This window comes from Schistocerca nitens, chromosome 1 (genome assembly GCF_023898315.1).
Source record: "Schistocerca nitens isolate TAMUIC-IGC-003100 chromosome 1, iqSchNite1.1, whole genome shotgun sequence".
NCBI classification, from domain to species: domain Eukaryota; kingdom Metazoa; phylum Arthropoda; class Insecta; order Orthoptera; family Acrididae; genus Schistocerca; species Schistocerca nitens.
Window position 1 is genome coordinate 317,302,155 of NC_064614.1, and position 18,668 is coordinate 317,320,822.

Here is an 18,668-nt window from a genome sequence, read left to right on the forward strand (position 1 = left end):
GTCCTGATGATTCTGAAAATACTTGTGGACCGTGCCCTGCTGGGCGCGACTGTCTGGCGCAGGATCGCCGGTGGTCTAGGTACGTTGTTTTCATAGCCGGTCAAACGGCAAGTTCAGTGCACTCAGCTGAACAGCAGAGGCGTGATTGGTCAACTTAAACTGAGCTTAGTTGGCGTCATAAATCCCTGCTCTAAATTGGAGGGAACGGTCGCTATTAGCGCGAATGATGTTCTGAGACAGTGTGGGGTAATTTTGGAATCAGCACTGAATGCTGATTCGCGGTTTCGAGGGTAGCAGGGAATTCGGGATCTCATATTCGTCGGAGTTGGACAGTCATGCGACTTAGTCGCACTTCTTCGGCAGAACTTAGAATTCTCGGACAGCCTTTGAGGCAAGGGGTTGAAACAGAGTTGCTGCGCAGCAGAAGTCGGCATCTACATCATCAGAACGCTGCCTACTGACGATGTGCTGCAGATTTCAGGTTTAGTACAGTACTTTACGGCTTCGGTATTATAGGACCTATCATTTTTATACTGAATCCCTCATCAGCACAAATCCACCTTGCTTGTTCCTCCATGTGATCCCATTTGAGCCCTCACTACTAATTGCGATACTGGAATATAGTCAGGAGAGTAATATTTGATTCTTTAGGACCTCAAGTCATTATCGTCAATATATTGCATCACAGAAAGTAGGAGCCCCTTGTTCTCGAGCCAACTCTTATTCTCATAATAGTTCAATATACCCCATCCTTTAACCTACTGTTTGTGTCGATAATCATTTGCCTTTACGTTCTGATGTATAATAAATCTCATTGTAATATTTAATCAGTATATCATTTCGTAGATAGACGCAGAATCCTTTTTCCTCTTGTTTATTATGATAAATGTCGCTCTTTTTTCTCTGAGTAGGTTACGATTTTTATTAAATTATTGTGAGTGCGCACTTCTTATTTTACCAGCTAGCAGGGTCAACCATCATTTCCTTTCGTTACCATTGTGCGCATAATTAAGTAGGTGGTAGGTAAGGAGGGGGTCGAGTGCATGTCTCGTTCTCATGCAAAATTCGTCAGAATTCAAGAGCTGCAAACTATTCTCCACCCCGACACCTCGCAAGTGAACATACATTCTCAGAATGAATCTCTGAATTAACAACTTTTAAAGCTTCACGCGATTTCAACATAAGATATCTCAGATGATAGCATTGCAGTATAGCTATCATCCCTGCATGTATTTTGCTTATTGATTTCCGATGTTTTTATATCTTTTTAATTATGCAAATGTTTATCAGAACATCATATACTCCACAATTACGCAGCAGATGAATACAGCTGGAATACATCATATTTTGCCGTACCTGTGTAGTTAGTTAATGAAAAGTTTACTATTTTATCAATTACTTTATTCAAATGTTGATTCAGAGCGCCATTAAAAAAGTGTGCTAATTTAAAAGTGACAGTCGCATGTGTTATTGGACATCAGAATTTAAAAGGGGATTAAAAGACGCTTCTGTCAAGAAGGCATAAGTAACAGTTTAAATAATTAAATTTAACAAACGTGCATTTGTGCCAAATACTACCATATTTATTTATGAACAAATCTTTATTTGTAATTATTGTGAAGAATCTGAGTGTGACCAAATATTTATAACATTTCTTTATTTAAATATTGTTGTCATATATTAGTTTAGTCTGATAAGTGGTCGAATTGAATAAAATCATGTCTGCACAACTTAGGAACGATGTATTTTTGATGGGGGACGGCCTTCACCCAATGGAAAAGCAGACAGTGATGGAACACTACAGAAGTGGAGACTGGGACTTTTCAAGAGAAGAGCTCAAAGGAGTGCTCAGTGCACATTGTGCTGAGTGCGGGAAGAAGGCAGACGTGCGTGATTCAATCATATAGCTGATTGCTTCTCGGTGGTGAATGGCTGTTACCAAACGTTCAGTTCAGAAGGACTTCATATTTAGAGAGGTCTGAATGTGCTCCAGCGTAGGACTCCAGTTTTTTCCACTTGTATTATTACGGAACTGAGAATAGACAGAATAAGAGTTACAATTCTTTGTATCGTGTGTGATGATTTGTAAATCATCACGTTGAACTCGTACCTGTTATGAGCTGGTGACTATTTCCTTTATTGTGATTAAGAAATGAACTTAGTTGTCGCTCATCTTTGAAGACTTTTTAGTTTGAGGATATTGCTATCATTTTCGTCATGTTATCAGCATAACTTTACTGCATTTGATAATGGCGTTTTCTATCTGTATTTTAACTGATTATGATAGGACACTTCCTGTTGAGATGTCCTTCGTTGAATAAACATATTCAACGTATAAGGCATATTCGGAAAGTAAAATGTGAAAATCTGATGGAATTCTGTACAGATGTGTTGGCCAGTGGATCTGGTGTGAGATTTCGCCTGAAAATATGCAGTCCAGATATCATAAATGTCATGCATTTCTTTCTTCAAGACAATTTTCAGCCACATTCTACAGGGTCAATGATTTCTATGGGAAGTGTCACCCACAATAAAGCCCTTAATAGGCTCCCTGCGTTGTTCATCTCTACTCACATGAACCACTGGCTACGAAGTCAACATTTTGGCACAAACAACGAAAGACAGACCAGCGTAAAGAATTGGCGGAAAGCACAGGCGGCTGCCTTCTGTGACGAGGGTACTGGAAAGTGTGTACAACGCCACTACAAATGTCTTAGTCGGAGCGGTGACTAGAGACGTAGCTGGAACGTGTGGCTAACTGTCGCGAATAAAAATTTTTGATTTTTATTCTGGTGTTCATTTCGCGACCGATCGGACCTTAATTTCCGAACAGCCCTCGCAATTCTCTGTCGTATACATCAATTACAGACGTTAGAACAGAATCCTTGTTATCAAATTATTCATTTAACTTTCATTTTGTATTTTCGTATATTTTATTAGCTCGCAGTTCTAGCCAATGCGTAGACTATTTGACTGCAGGATCACAGCTACAGCCGGCCGGTGTGGCCGCGCGGTTCTAGGCGCTTCAGTCTGGAATCGCATGACCGCTACGGTCGCAGGTTCGAATCCTGCCTCAGGCACGGATATGTATGATGTCCTTAGGTTAGTTAGGTTTAAGTAGTTCTAAGTTCTAGGGGACTGATGACCACAGACAATAAGTCCCATAGTGCTCAGAGCCATTTGAGCCATTTGATCACATCTACAGGTTATTATTTGCAGTGAATTAGCTGCGGGTCATTAAAGCAGACTTGCGCAGCTCGCCCGTATGACTACATCGAGCTATTCATTTTAAACAGAGTCGAGCATAGCCCAATAACCTGAAGTACGAATAAGCATAGGTAAAGACCCAGCTGGTTTGCTCGTATAGAATGCTGTTTAGAAGAGCAACTACTCAACCAGTAACTGTTAGGTATAGTAACAGTGTGTCCCACACTCCCCACAGTGGTTTGAACAGTACTGATGTAGTTGTAGGTATTGTTTTTTAGTATAGTTCGTGAAACTGTCATTGTGACTCTGATTCTCCTGAGTGCTATTTTCAATGTAATAAAGTAACTGAAAGAGTGCTTGAGTGCCGTAACGGAAATACAAAGAGTGATCATTTACACCAGTTGCAAGGAATTAGTGTACAAATACAAAAACAATCAATTTATTTCATAAAGTGACTGTATTTATTAGGGCGATTCTTGAATAAACTAAGGACATTACCTGTCCGGACAGCCGCTACCGAAAGTCGGGGAGATGAGGCTGTTTCTCATCGAGTCCGCCTCGCAGGAGTGAAGCAGCCTTTCAGGGGGTTTGCAACACCCACCTAGGTAAATGACGAACTGTTACCCACATCCGGCCTCAGATCCACGATATACAAACATTTTGAAAACTGTTTCACACTTGAACATGAGGTTTAGTCTAAACACAGACCAATGGGGTGCATAACTGCCGTTCTGAGGGGAGTAGTAGTGGCATGCGGAGCATCCGGCCACTAACTGCCACTAACATTTCCAAGACCCGCATAAGAAAAAAGCAGGAACAGGTAAAGAAGAAGGAGAAGAAGAAGATGGATTAAGAACAATCCAAGAAAACAAATCTGTATCGCAACTTATTATCCCAGTTACAGAAATACTTATTCGTTGGTATCCATATATTCATGAATGATTCTTGACATACGTATCCACCTTCGGAGGATGGCAGGCTACATTATTCCCTCCCTTCTCAGGCCTATGCTCAAACGCTTCCTTAAAGGAAGTAACCGAATCCATCAGAGAACACTTCGTCCTTCAGAGATACTGAGACCAAATAGCCTACCTAAATCTAGTAAAAGAAGTGATCAGCTTCTGTTTCTACGAATGTGAAGTAAATCTATTTAAGGAATGATTCTATATTACCAGCTTTAATCTTAGTTCTGCCAAGATAAGCGTTGTTATAAAATGTTTGTTGCTGTAGAAAACACTAATTACATGTGTATCGTTCTCAGGATGACCTTTTTCAGTCGATTTCCATATTAGATGAAACTTACGTTCCTGGGAGTAGAAGTATCTACATGTCTGCGATTTGGTCCTCAAGATCATGAACTTTTGAACCCTCCACATTGCACGGAAAGTTTACTCTGCCTGCATGGGTGGTCTTTGCACATTTCGTCACAGGCAGTTCGTCCTTTATTTTCTGGATTTTGTCTTGACCATTCAAACACGCATCAATTCTGTCGAGGTCTACATTTTTGGAGGATATCTAGGATTCAGTAAAAGTCATTCCACGCATAAGGAATCTCTTTTTGGACGTCCCTTCGCTTATAACTATTACAGTAGCTCCATAAAAATACTTCTTATTTTTTTCTGTTGTTGAAGGTGGCAGGTATCGAGTGTAATTTTTGTGGCTCACGTTTTTCTCCATATTGTTGAATATTCCTACAATGTTGCATGTCCGCATATATAGATCAGGAATATATGAACGTAGGTACCAGTATTGCATGGAGATGAAACGGTCATAGTTTTCCAGGTTTACACAGAAGGCATAACAATAAACAGTCACAATATTTGTTGACAATATAAGTATTTAATGAAGCAGCTTGTTTCGACCCATAAACCCCATATTCAGACTTTGTCCATAATCTGTCAGGTTTTAGCGCCAGAGCATTGCACTCTATTCTTCAGCTCAAAACTAAGATGTATGAAAATGAGGAGGAAAATAGTACATATAGTACCATAATAATTTTTCTCTGAATATTTCTCCATCTCATCTTGAAACTGAACGGCGTAAGGTGGATATGAAATTTTCGTTCAGTGATCCGTACAAGATTCAGTGAACTGTACGTGTACAGTAAAAGCTGATCCGTAGCGTAAGATCAGTGTTATAGGAATGTGTAGAAGTAAATGTGCAGAATTAACTAGCGAACTCTGTGATTATTTTTGCACAATAAAAGTATTCAATAACGTACTTTAAATTAAGATAGATTAGTCTGTAAATGAAGAATTTGCGAAACATCTCGAAGTAGAGTAGTTTGTACGTATACATCGAGTATTGTTTCAGTAAAGATGTCGAACAGAGAAATGTTAGAGATAGGGGTCAGTAGCCAGCAAGACTGAGGTGTGTGGCCGAGGATACTGTTTGTGAGCTGAATTTACCTTCACGGTCTTTTCGCGAGGTATACAAAAATGGACAAGCCATAATTGGGCTCAAAGCTAATCAAGTAATAGAGAAACAAAAATCCAGTAAAAATTGCGAAAGGCGAGAACCAGTTGCTTACAAATACGAGCACAAAATTCAATGAGAGCAATGCACTGGTAACGGAAGCTGGGAGTAGTGATTACGGGCAAAGCCTGAACATGGAGTTTATACGACGAAACAAGTTGCTTCGTTAATTATTTATAATTTCAAAAAATTTTGTGACAGGTAGCCGTCTCTTAGAATCATTTGGTTCAACTGAATCAGTCATCTCGAGATCACTGTGCGGCATAGTGGTCTCAGCGATGTTCAGTACCGCATTGTTACTAAATCACGCTTAGTCCACAAAGCGGTCAAGGTTACTGTCCTGCACACTCACCTGAACATGACCGTTTGGTGTAAGAAAACAAATGTGGTTATGTAGGAAGCATGCACGTTTTTACCGCCATTGAGGGTGATCTTGAAATAAGTTATGGTGTTTGAATGAGCGTTTAAATATATGACAACAAAAAGTGGCTGCTGTACATTGCGCGTCTCCAAATAATACTGCGTGAAGATGGCATGGGACGAAACAAAGGAAAATAACAGTCGTGCTCTTAACTTCTTACAACCTAGCGCTCACCATTTCCACCATCATCTTCTGGTGCGGAGAGGGCGGAGAAGGACATAAACTGTATGCCGGAGGGGAACGGAAATGAAATGACACCAAAAAGGAAGAGACGCGTTAGTTATGTCCCACGGAGACAATATGCTGTGTTAAGAGTGCGACGGAATGCTATTAAATACTCTGCGACCTACGGAGGACAGCGAAGAACAACAGGTATACATTGTGGGAACACGATTTTAATGGAGAGGAATTTTGGCTCGAGCACCATTGGCCGCGTCCTCTTTTTGTGGGTCTGGAGGGGGCGTGCAGTGTGCCGTCATGTAAGCGATGGCCCGTGTCGGAGGCGCAGATAACAGGCGGCAGTGCCGCGGGACAAAGTGGATTAGCGCTGTGTCTGCGGCGGCTCGGCAGGTAGTTTAGGAGGAGGGTGGGGGTCGCAGGTAGGCAGGCCGTCACTCAGCTGGCGCCCGGGCAGCAGGTAGCGGCGGCGCCCCCGCTCAAAGCAGCCGACACCGCACAAATCTGCACACGGGCACCCTCCGGCCGTAATGTATTGTAGCATTAGCGGGAGCGCGTGCCAACTTCAAAGAGAGCTCCAACACCTTCTGAAGCGGGCAGCGTGTGGACGCAACAGAATTTTTTAATGGATTAAAAGGGTCAGTCTTCTTGCCAGCACACACTGACATTCGACAACAAAATAACCCTCATCAGTGGAAAAGTTATGAGGAAAAAAGGAGTTCGTGTGGCAAACAATATACAGGGTGAAAAATATTTAAACCGACAAACTCTGGGAGGTTGTAGGAGACACCAAAACAAATATTTTCCCCTAATGTCATTTTTTCCTATGACGAGTATGTAAATCGGTAAGGGATGATTCCTCTGGCGGCAAATTAATTAAACCAACAAACACTTTTCAATTTTTTTATGACCAAGATACAACACATTAACACAACCCAATTTCAGTAGCAGTATATTTTCAAAAATGCCTCCATTGACACGTAAACAAAGGTTACACCGGCGGATCATGTTCTCTCTGACACCCCAGGAGTATCCTGAATTGTTCCTGCTGCTGCTACTATCCGGACAACCAGATCTTCTTCTGATGTAACAGGAGTTGCGTAAACAAGGTTGCGCATCCCTCCCCACACAAAAAGTCCAGAGGGGACATATCTGGGGATCGAGCAGCCCATGGTACAGGACCATCTCTGCCAATCCGCGTTTCTCGGAACCGTCGGTCCAGGAATCTACGCACACGACGAATGAAATGTGCCCGCACCCCGTCATGTTGGAATCACATGCATTGTCTTGCAGGGAGCTGGACGTCTTCCAGCAATTCTGGCAATGCTCTGGCGAGAAAGTTGTAATAGTGCCTGCCATTTAATGGCCTAGGTAGCAGATACGGCCCAATTAAACGGGCCCCAACAACACTGACCCACACATCAACGAAGAACTGCAGTGGATGAGCGCTAGTAACTGTGGAATGTGGGTTATCCTCACTCCAAACATGCGAATTATGCATGTTGAAGACTCCATCACGGCCGAACATTGCTTCATCGGTAAACAACACAAAACATGGAAATGTAGGACGCATTTCACACTGTTCCAGGTACCACTACAAGAACTGTGCTCTGGGTGGATAATCAACTGGTTCTAGGTTGTGGACACGCTGTAAGTGAAGTGGACGTAACGATTGTTCTCGAAGGAATGTTCTTACATTCGTCTGATTCGTCCCCAAGTTACGTGCAGTTGCATGTTACTGATTGAAGGACCCCGCTCCACATGCTACAAGACAGCTTCCTCAAATTGCAGCGTTCTTACCGTGCGACGGCGTCCCTGTCCAGGTAATCTGCTATATGACCCGGTCTCACGCAAACGTTGGTGCATAGCAGCAAAGATAGTGTGATGCCGGATACGGCCATTAGGATATTGTTGTTGATAAACCCGCTATGCAGCTCGTCCGTTGTGGTGCGCTACGTAGTACGCACAAACCATATCAGAGTACTCTCTCAAGGCTCTGAGCACTATGGGACTTAACATCTATGGTCATCAGTCCCCTAGAACTTAGAAATACTTAAACCTAACTAACCTAAGGACATCAAACAACACCCAGTCATCACGAGGCAGAGAAAATCCCTGACCCCGCCGGGAATCGAACCCGGGCGCGGGAAGCGAGAACGCTACCGCACGACCACGAGCTGCGGACCAGAGTACTCACTCCAGGTGTATCGCTCCATTAGTAAACAGAGACAATGCACTACTGCACTGGTGGACAGCAGTTGCTTACAACTGTAGAGTGTAATACGCCCTCTAATAACTGAAGATCGCAATACGGCCTCTAATAACTGAAGAGCGTAATACGGCCTCCATCGGTTTAAATAATCCTCATAGGAAAAAGTGACATTAGGGAAAAATATTTGTTTTGATGTCCCCTACAACCTCCCAGACTTTGTCGGTTTAAATACTTTTCACCATGTACAACAATCGCATACAGACGCTCGGTCCACGAAAGATCTGAACCAAAGGACTGGAATGTTGCACGTTTCAAGAAAGGAAATAGGAGTAATCTGCTGAAGTACATGCACAAACCATTAACAACAATTTACGGTTGAATTTTGTGATATATACCGTTTTGGAACATTATGAATTATCTCGAAGGTAGTGGTCTATTGACACATAGTCTGCACGGATTCAGAAAATATCGTTCTTGTGGAACACAACTGTATCTTTATTCGCACGAAGTAATGATTGCTGTCGACAGGGAATCTGAAACTGATTCCATATTTCAAGATTTCGAGAACTCTTTTGACATCGTACCTCACAAGAGGCTTCTAATCAAACTGCGTGTTATTCAAAAAGGTCACAGTACGTAGTAATCGATGGAAAATCTTCGAGTATAATTGAAATGATATCCAGCATTTACGAAGGACGTATTATAGGCCCTCGGCTGTTCCTAATCTATACAGTGTGGTCAGAAAATGTCTGAAACGCTTGTAGGGATATTGCAGGGCAGGTTGTTCAAAAATGGTTCAAATGGCTCTGAGCACTATGGGACTTAACATCTTAGGTCATCAGTCCCCTAGAACTTAGAACTACTTAAACCTAACTAACCTAAGGACATCACACACATCCATGCCCGAGGCAGGATTCGAACCTGCGACCGGAGCAGTCCTGCGGTTCCGGACTGCAGCGCCTAGAACCGCACGGCCACCGCGGCCGGCGGGCAGGTTGTACTGAGATATGAATGTTACAAAAAAAAAAAAAAAATTCGATACGTTGCGCCGTTTCCGAGTTATTTAGCATTGAATTAGCCAATCAGATCGTCGCGCGCGTAAATTCAAGTTTCAGCTAACGAGTCAAAGCACTCGTTGGGCAACCCCGCCCCTGGCAGGCCGCTTCAGTGTGATGGCGCGACGCCCCGATTGGCTAAATTCTGTGCTAAATAACTCGGAAACGGATCAACGTATCGAATTTCTTTCTTAACACTTATGTCTCAGTACAACCTGCCCTGTAACATCCCTACAAGCATTTCACACATTTTCTGACCACCATGTATAAACAATTTAACAATACATCTGAGCAGCCCTCTTAGACTGTTTGTAGATGATGCTGTCATCTACCGTATATTAATGTCACCAGATGAAAATCAACTACAAAAACACTTAGACACTATATCGTAATGGTGCGAAAATTGGCAATTGTTTCTCAGCAAGGAAAAGTTAGAAGTCATCCACTTGAATACAAAAAGGAACCCATTACATTTCGATTACATTATAAATCACATAGATATGAAGGCTGTCAATCCGACTAAACACCTAGAAATAGCAATTACGAGCAGCTTAAGTTGGAACGATCACACTCATGATGTTTTGCAGGTGGCAAATTGAAGCCTACGTTTTGTTGACGGAAGGTGCAGTAGCTCTAAAGAGGGTGCTTACATTACGTTTCTCCGTCCTCTGCAAGAGTACTGCTTATCAGGTATAATTTATGGAAGACGTAGAAAAATTTCAAAGAAGGGTAGTTCGTTTCGTAGTATCGCGAAATAGGGAGGAGAGTCACGGATACGATAAGCGAATTGGGATGACAGCCATTACAACCAAGGCGTCCTTCGTTGCAGCGAGATCTTTTTACGAAATTTCGATCACCCGCTTCTCCCTCGCAATGTGACTGTATACTATTCAGGTTCCTCTAGGAGTATGCTGATACAATAGGTCCGTATTTAACATTTATACACAACCTCTCGCTCATAGAAAGATCCGTACCAAAAGACTGGAAAATAGCTCGTGACACCAATAGCCAGCCGGCCGAAGTGGCCGTGCGGTTAAAGGCGCTGCAGTCTGGAACCGCAAGACCGCTACGGTCGCGGGTTCGAATCCTGCCTCGGGCATGGATGTTTGTGATGTCCTTACGTTAGTTAGGTTTAACTAGTTCTAAGTTCTAGGGGGCTAATGACCTCAGCAGTTGAGTCCCATAGTGCTCAGAGCCATTTGAACCATTTTTTTTTTTGAACCAATAGCCAAAAAGGGAAATAGGAGTAATCCGCTGAATTACAGGCCCATATCACTAACGTCGATTTTCAGTACGGTTTTGGAACATATACTGCCTTCGAATGTTATGAATTACCTCGAAGAAAACGATCTATTGACACATAGTCAGTACGGATTCAGAAAACATAGTTCTTGTGAAACACGACTACCTCTTTATACTAATGAAGTAATGAATGCTGTCGACAGGGAATGTCAAATTGATTCCATATTTTTGGTTTCCAGAGGGCTTTCGACACAGTTCCTCAAAAGTATCTTCTAACCAAACTGCGTGCCTATGGACTATTGCCTCAGTTGTGCCACTGGATTCGTGATTTCCTCTCAGAAAGGTCACAGTTCGTAATTATAGACGGAAAGTCATCGAGTAAAACAGAAGTAATATCCGGCGTTCACCAAGGGAGTGTTATTGGCCCTCTGTTAACGACATAGGAGACAATCTGAGTAGCTCTCTTAGATTGTTTGCAGATGATGCTGTCATTTACCGTCTTGTAAAGTCATCAGATGACCATTACGAATTGCAAAATGCTTTAGATAAGAAATATGTATGGTGCGAAAAGTGGCAATTGACCCTAAATAAAGAAAAGTGTGAAGTTATTCACATGAGAACTAAAAGAAATCGGCTAAATTTTCATTACGCGGCAAGTCACACAAATCTGAAGGCTGCAATAATTCAAGTAAATGCTTGGGGATTACAATTACAAATAACCTAAATTGGAACGATCAAATAGATAACATCGTGGGTAGAGCAAACCAAAGAACCAAAGACTGCGATTCATAGGCAGAACACTTAGAAGGTGCAACAGGTCTACCAAAGAGACTGCTTACACCATGGTTGTCCGCCCTAACCTGAAGTATTTCTGTGCAGTCCGCATCTGGTGGCACTGACGGATGACATCGAAAAAGTTCAGAGAAGGACAGCTCGTTTTCTACCATCGCGAAATAGGGGAGACAGTGCCACAGACATTATACGAGAATTGGAGTGGCAATCATTAAAACAAAGGTGTTATTCGTTGCCACTGGATCTTCTCATGAAATTTCAATCACCAGTTTTCTCCTCAGATTGCGAAAACATTGTGTTGGTACCCACCTACATAGGGAGAAATGACCATAACGATAAAATAATAGAAATCAGGGCTCCCACAAAAAAAATGTAAGTGCTACATTTTCCCGTGCGCCTTCGAAAGTGGAACGGTAGAGACACCGCTTGAAGGTGTGTAATTGAACTCTCTGCCAGGCACTTTACTGTGAACAGCAGAGTAATCACGTTGATGTAGATGTGAAAATATTTTACGTCACCAACCTGCATAACTGGATAGTGAGAAATGATCGTCATAATAAATAAAAAGAAAAGTAATGACGGCTTTTACAGAAAGACTTTATTGCTAATTTTTCCACGCGGTGTTAGAGAGTGGAACGCTAGAGAAACCGTCTGAAGGTGGAAAAGCTAGGCACTTAAATGTGAACTGATGTACAGAAGAGATTACAGGCACCCAACGCAACCTCAGATAAAGTCAACAAAGGTGGTGAAAATAGTGGATCAGTATATATGGGAATTTCTGAATGAGGCACTCTGAAAAGGGGTAGTACACACTTCACGTTCGTAGACCATCACAGTGAAAATATTCGCCACCCTATTGTCACAGAAATTCCCCCTACATCAGTATCAGTCATAAATAAATGACTGCCAATACTGTATGTGTGGCGTAAATGTGCAGAGAGATGTGGAGGTAGGCCATAGCAGAAAAATAACAACCGTAATTCTATATGTACATCCACGAGGGCGTTTAGATAAAGCAAGCGTTGTTAACATTCTGCGTCTTTGTTCTTCTTGTCTACATACACTGGTGTCCAAAATTGAAGCAAAAAACTGAAATTTTTCAAGGTTGCGTTTATTTTATCACACAACATTATAAACAGGTGATAGTAGAACAGAAACAATGTACTGAATACAGAACTTAAACAACTGTGACATGCATAACGGAGACAAAAATGTTCTTCGTTTTTCCCAACTCAACGGATTTGCACACACATTCCGAAAACTGATTAATGTGCTCAGTATGGGTTGTGACCACCTCTGGCAGCAACATAAGCCTGGCAACGACGGGGCAGGCAGTGTATGATGTCATCAACCTTATGCTGGGGCAATAACGCCCAGTCTTCCTGCAGAGATGGTCGCAAGTCTCGGGAAGTGGTTGACGGATGCTGAAGTGAGGCAACCCGTATCCGCACTGCATCGCAGACATGCTCTATGAGATTCAAGTCGGAAGAGCGAGAAGGCCACGCCAAGCGTGCAATATCCTGTGTTACCAAGAAAACATCAACTACCCAGCATTATTGTGTATGAATACGAAGTCTGGCCCCACGGCAACTCGCAACAACCGCACATGATGTCCCAAGATCTCGTCACGATACCTGACAGCAGTTAAACATTACCGATTCACCCGTACAATATCGTGGAGAGCTGTTCGACTGGTTACAGAATTAGGGGTCCTCCTCGATATCGGTCTCTATACACAAAGTTCGGGTCCCAAATTGTGTTCCACGTTCCCCTCGTAAGCGACTCCGTGAGAATCACTCTCCAGACCAGATCGGGACTCGTCTGTGAAATGAACATTGGCCCACTGTTCGACCGTCCAGGTGGCATTTTAGACATTCCCTTCTGAGAAGACGTGTCAGAGGCACACTTACAGCAAGTGTCCGACAATAAAGGCCACTTTGCTGAAGCCTTCTGTACGCAGTTTGCCTCGATACAAAGCATCCAGTCGGTGCTGAGAGTCCAGATTCCACTTACTGCGCAGTACGAAGTCCGTACCGTCTGCCCTTAGAGCCAAATAACATTCCTCTCTTTATTATGTCACACGTGGTCAGCCCTGCCCTGGTCTTTGGGACACAGTTTCGGTCTCTACAGACCGTCGCCACATCCGAGAAACAACAGAAAGCCATCGGGCCACATCGGTTTGCGACTGTGCTGTTTTAATTCTTCCTATGGCTCTCCACTGCAGAGAGTCTGCTAGGCATCTTTTCTGTGCTACAATGCACCGTCCATGACTACATACACAGGTATTGTGGACGTGGGGATACCAGACGAATACCACCCAGTTTGATGGGTGACCTGACGACATCAGGGGCGTCGTTGTCCCTTGAATGCCACCATTCGCGCAGAACACGACCGTACGGACATCCGTTGATGGTATGATTATATCGTGATTTAGACACAGGACAGGAAATAGCGGTTTGTTGTTTCAATGTTGGTCACCAGTGTAATTACACTACTGGCCACTAAAATTGCTACACCAAGAAGAAATGCAGGTGATAAACGGGTATTCATTGGACAGCCATATTATACTAGAACTGACATTTGATTATATTTTCAAGCATTTTGGGTGCATAGATCCTGAGAAATCAGTACCCAGAACAACCACCTCTGGCCGTAATAACGGCTTTGACACGCCTAGGCATTAAGTCAAACAGAGCTTGGATGGCGTGTACAGGTACAGCTGCCCATGAAGCTTCAACACGATACCACAGTTCATCAAGAGTAGTGACTGGCGTATTGCGACGAGCCAGTTGCTCGGCCACCATTGACCAGACGTTTTCAATTGGTGAGAGATCTGGAGAATGTGCTGGATAGGGCGGCAGTCGAACATTTTCTGTATCCAGAAAGGCCCGTACAGGACCTTCAACATGCGGTCGTACATTACCCTGCTGAAATGTAGGATTTCGCAGGAATCGAATGAAGGATAGAGCCACGGGTCGTACCACATATGAAATAACTTCCACTGTTCAAAGTGCCGTCAATGCGAACAAGAGGAGACCGAGACGTGTAACCAATGGCACCCCATACCATCACGCCTGTTGATACACCAGTATGGCTCTGACGAATACACGCTTACAATGTGCGTTCACCGCGATGTCATCAAACACGGATGCGACCATCATGACGCTGTAAGCAGAACCAGGATTCAACCGAAAAAATGGCATTTTGCCATTCGTGCACCCAGGTTCGTCGTTGAGGACACCATCGCAGGCGCTCCTGTCTGTGATGCAGTGTCTAGGCTAACCGCTACCATGGTCTCCGAGCTGATAGTCCATGCTGCTGCAAACGTCGTCGAACTGTTCCTGCAGATGGTTGTTGTCTTGCAAACGTCCCCACCTGTTGACTCAGGGATCGAGACGTGGCTGCGCGATCCGTTACAGCCATGCGGATAAGATGCCTGTCATCTCGACTGCTAGTGATGCGAGGCCGTTGGGATTCAAGACGGCGTTCCGTATTACCCTTCTGAACCCACCTATTCCATATTCTGCTAACAGTCTTTGGATCTCGACCAACGCGAGCAGCAATGTCGCGATATCACAAACCGCAATCGCGATAGACTACAATCCGACCTTTATCAAAGTCGGAAACGTGATGGTTCGCATTTCTCCTCCTTACACGAGGCACCACAACAACGTTTTACCAGACAACGCCGGTCAACTGCTTTTTGTGTATGAGAATTCGGTTGGAAACTTTCCTCACGTCAGCACGTTGTAGGTGTCGCCACCGGCGCCAAACTTGTGTGAATGATCGGAAAAGCTAATCATTTGCGTATCACAGAATCTTCTTCCTGTCGGTTAAATTTCGCGTCTGTAGCACGTCATCTTCGTGGTGTAGCAATTTTAATGGCCAGTAGTGTATTTCTCAACAGGCATCTTATCCGCATGGCTGTAATGGATCGTGCAGCCACGTCTCGATCCCTGAGTCAACAGATGGGGACGTTTGCAAGACAACTACCATTTGCTCGAACAGTTCGACGACGTTTGCAGCCGCATGGTCTATCAGCTCGGAGACCATGGCTGCGGTTAGCCTTGACGCTGCATCACAGACAGGAGCGCTTGCGATGGTGTACTCAATGACGAACCTGGGTGCACGAATGGCAAAACGTCATTTTTTCGGATGAATCCAGGTTCTGTTTACACCATCATGATGGTCGCATCCGTGTTTGGCGACATCGCGGTGAACGCACATTGGAAGCGTGTATTCGTCATCGCCATACTGGTGTATCACCCGGCGTGATGGTATGGGGTGCCATTGGTTACACGTCTCGGTCACCTCTTGTTTGCATTGGCGGCACTTTGAACAGTGGACGTAACATTTCAGATGTGTTACAACCCGTGGCTCTATCCTTCATTCCTTCTCTGCGAAACCCTACATTACAGCGGGATAATGCACGACCGCATGATGCAGGTCCTGTACGGGCCTTTCTGGATACAGAAAAAGTTCGACTGCTGCCCTGGCCAGCACATTCTCCAGATCTTTCAAAATTGAAAACGTCTGGTCAGTGGTGGCCAATCAAGTGGCTCGTTACAATACGCCAGTCACTAGTCTTGATGAACTGTGGTATCGTGTTGAAGCTGTATGGTCAGCTGTACCTGTACACGCCAATCAAGCTCTGTTTGACTCAATGCCCATGCGTATCAAGGCTCTTATTACGGACAGAGGTGGTTGTTCTGGGTATTGATTTCTCAGGATCTATGCACCCAAATCGCGTGAAAATGTAATCACATTGAGAGGCACCCACATGCCTTGCTCATACTGTGGCATCAAGCAGTCAGGCCTGCAAGATGAGTGGTCTGCCAAGCGAGTGGATTCATTCTTATTTATCGAGTAACATGAACTCTCGTACTCACAATTAAGATACAAATTATCCTCCTGTATGAATAATACGCAACGGAAACGCACGTCTGCCTATCAGTAATTTACAGAACTCTGACTGTTCACTATGCACTGGCAATACCACATTTTCTTTTTGTCTTTGATTTAACGGCTTTTATCAACACGTGGCCACCGCACTGAATATGAATGGCGCACACATTATAAATTCGGGACATCATGGCAACATACAATTCGTAGGAAGAGTCCACCAATCTTTTTCTTTTCACTGTCTTATTTATTCCGATAAATTCCATAACCTAAACACACAAATTCTATAACCTACAACAATAACACATGAGAAATTCCGCCCAGTGGGCATGGCTTTACATTGGTGATTCTCTACCTTATGGTCTCGTAATTATTGAACGCTACAGTGCACTTTCTGGATAGGATGGTGGATCTTTTATTATATCTCACACTTCGACTCTCAGAATCATCACCACGAAACTTTCCTCCAGATCGAGCGGTACAGAAGGAACAAGCATAACCCACCAATCTTTTGAAACTACCTTGCTACTCTCCCATGCAAACTACACATACCCAAATTACATGACATACACCACACTACAACATGGAATACAATACAATAAATAGTCACCACACTATCACTTTCAGCTTTCCCACTTCAATTAGTATTTATCTCGGTTTCACACGACACTGCCCCACTTCGTAATTCTACTTTCCTACTATGAACTCTGGAGATATATGCACGTCTTCCTGTGCAATGCAAGCCAAGTGGCGTTGCTGGATAGACGGCCGACTCACCTTGCTTCTCTCTCAGAGTTCGAACCTAGCGTCACACAGAATCATATCACGCAAAGTAATATTAAGAACATATTCATCACACACGCGAGTCCTCAACTGATACCATGGACGAGTACTTCTCTTTATCCTTTGTCTCATACACAGATTGAGACTCACACAGTACTCACCACGTGGAAGTACTCGTCTCTAATGTCAAGTCCTGCACACCCCATTTCTTAAATATTTCAGCTTATGGTTCACACGCTATTTCTTAAATATTTCAACTTATTGTACACACGCTAGTAATTCAGCTTAACTTAAGCACACGGAAGTATTTCAACTTATTGCTACACGTGGTTTCATTGTGACCGTTGGTCACTTCCGAAGATTACTACAATCCCATTAATATTACCTGCCTGACATTTAATTCTCCCCACAAAAGTTCCTGAAATAGAGAAATTATTATTTCAAACTACTCTTAAATATTCCACATGCATACCATGTCTCCACTCTTTTGTCTTTACGGAGCACACCTAAGACAGGTCTTAACAACACAAGATCCAGCGGCAGAGTGCTGAAACATGGCCGTTCTTCAGGTCCTCTCGCACCTCTGCTGAATTGGGGAGCACCATGCTACCGTGTTGGTCAGCCACATTTCAGGCACTCAAATCTCAGGTAAATTTCATCTCTTTGGTCCCACCAAAGGTGGCCAAAGGATCGTCTCAAAGATGATCATATATTCACAATCACTATCTGCGGTTAGCAGACGACCATACATTCATTCATTTCACAGATCTCACCAAACTGGATGTAGGGATTTACTTTGTGGGAGTTCACATGTGATCAATTAAATAAATAAATTGTCATTCTTTCCCACACTGGTATCCGGCTTCGCTGTATTAATTGAAATTGAGTTATTTTACAAAAAAAATGTGTTGTTCTGACAAAAATAATGAGGTATGTTGTACCTGTTTTCAATGTCGGGCGGTACTGTACCCTTTCAACATGTCAGTTCTAATATTAAATATTTTTCCAATGAATACCCGATTATCATTCTTCTTGGTGTAGCAATTTTAATGACCAGTAGTGTATCATGTTCTATAGACTAACCTGTTACAGTTCCTCTGTCAAAGAAATGCAGGGGTGTATGTGCACCAATCATAATCCCATCCCACACCATCAAACCACGACCTCCATACAGGTCCCTTTCAAGGACATTAAGGGGTTGGTATCTGGTTCCAGGTTCACGCCAGATGAAAACCCGCCGAGAATCCCTGTCAGACTATACCTGGACTCCTCCGTAAACATAATTTGGGACCACTGTTCCAGTGACCACATACTGTGTTCTTCACACCAGGCTTTCCGGGCTCTCATGTGACCAGGGGTCAGTGGAATGCACCTTGCAGATCTCCGGGCGAATAAACCATGT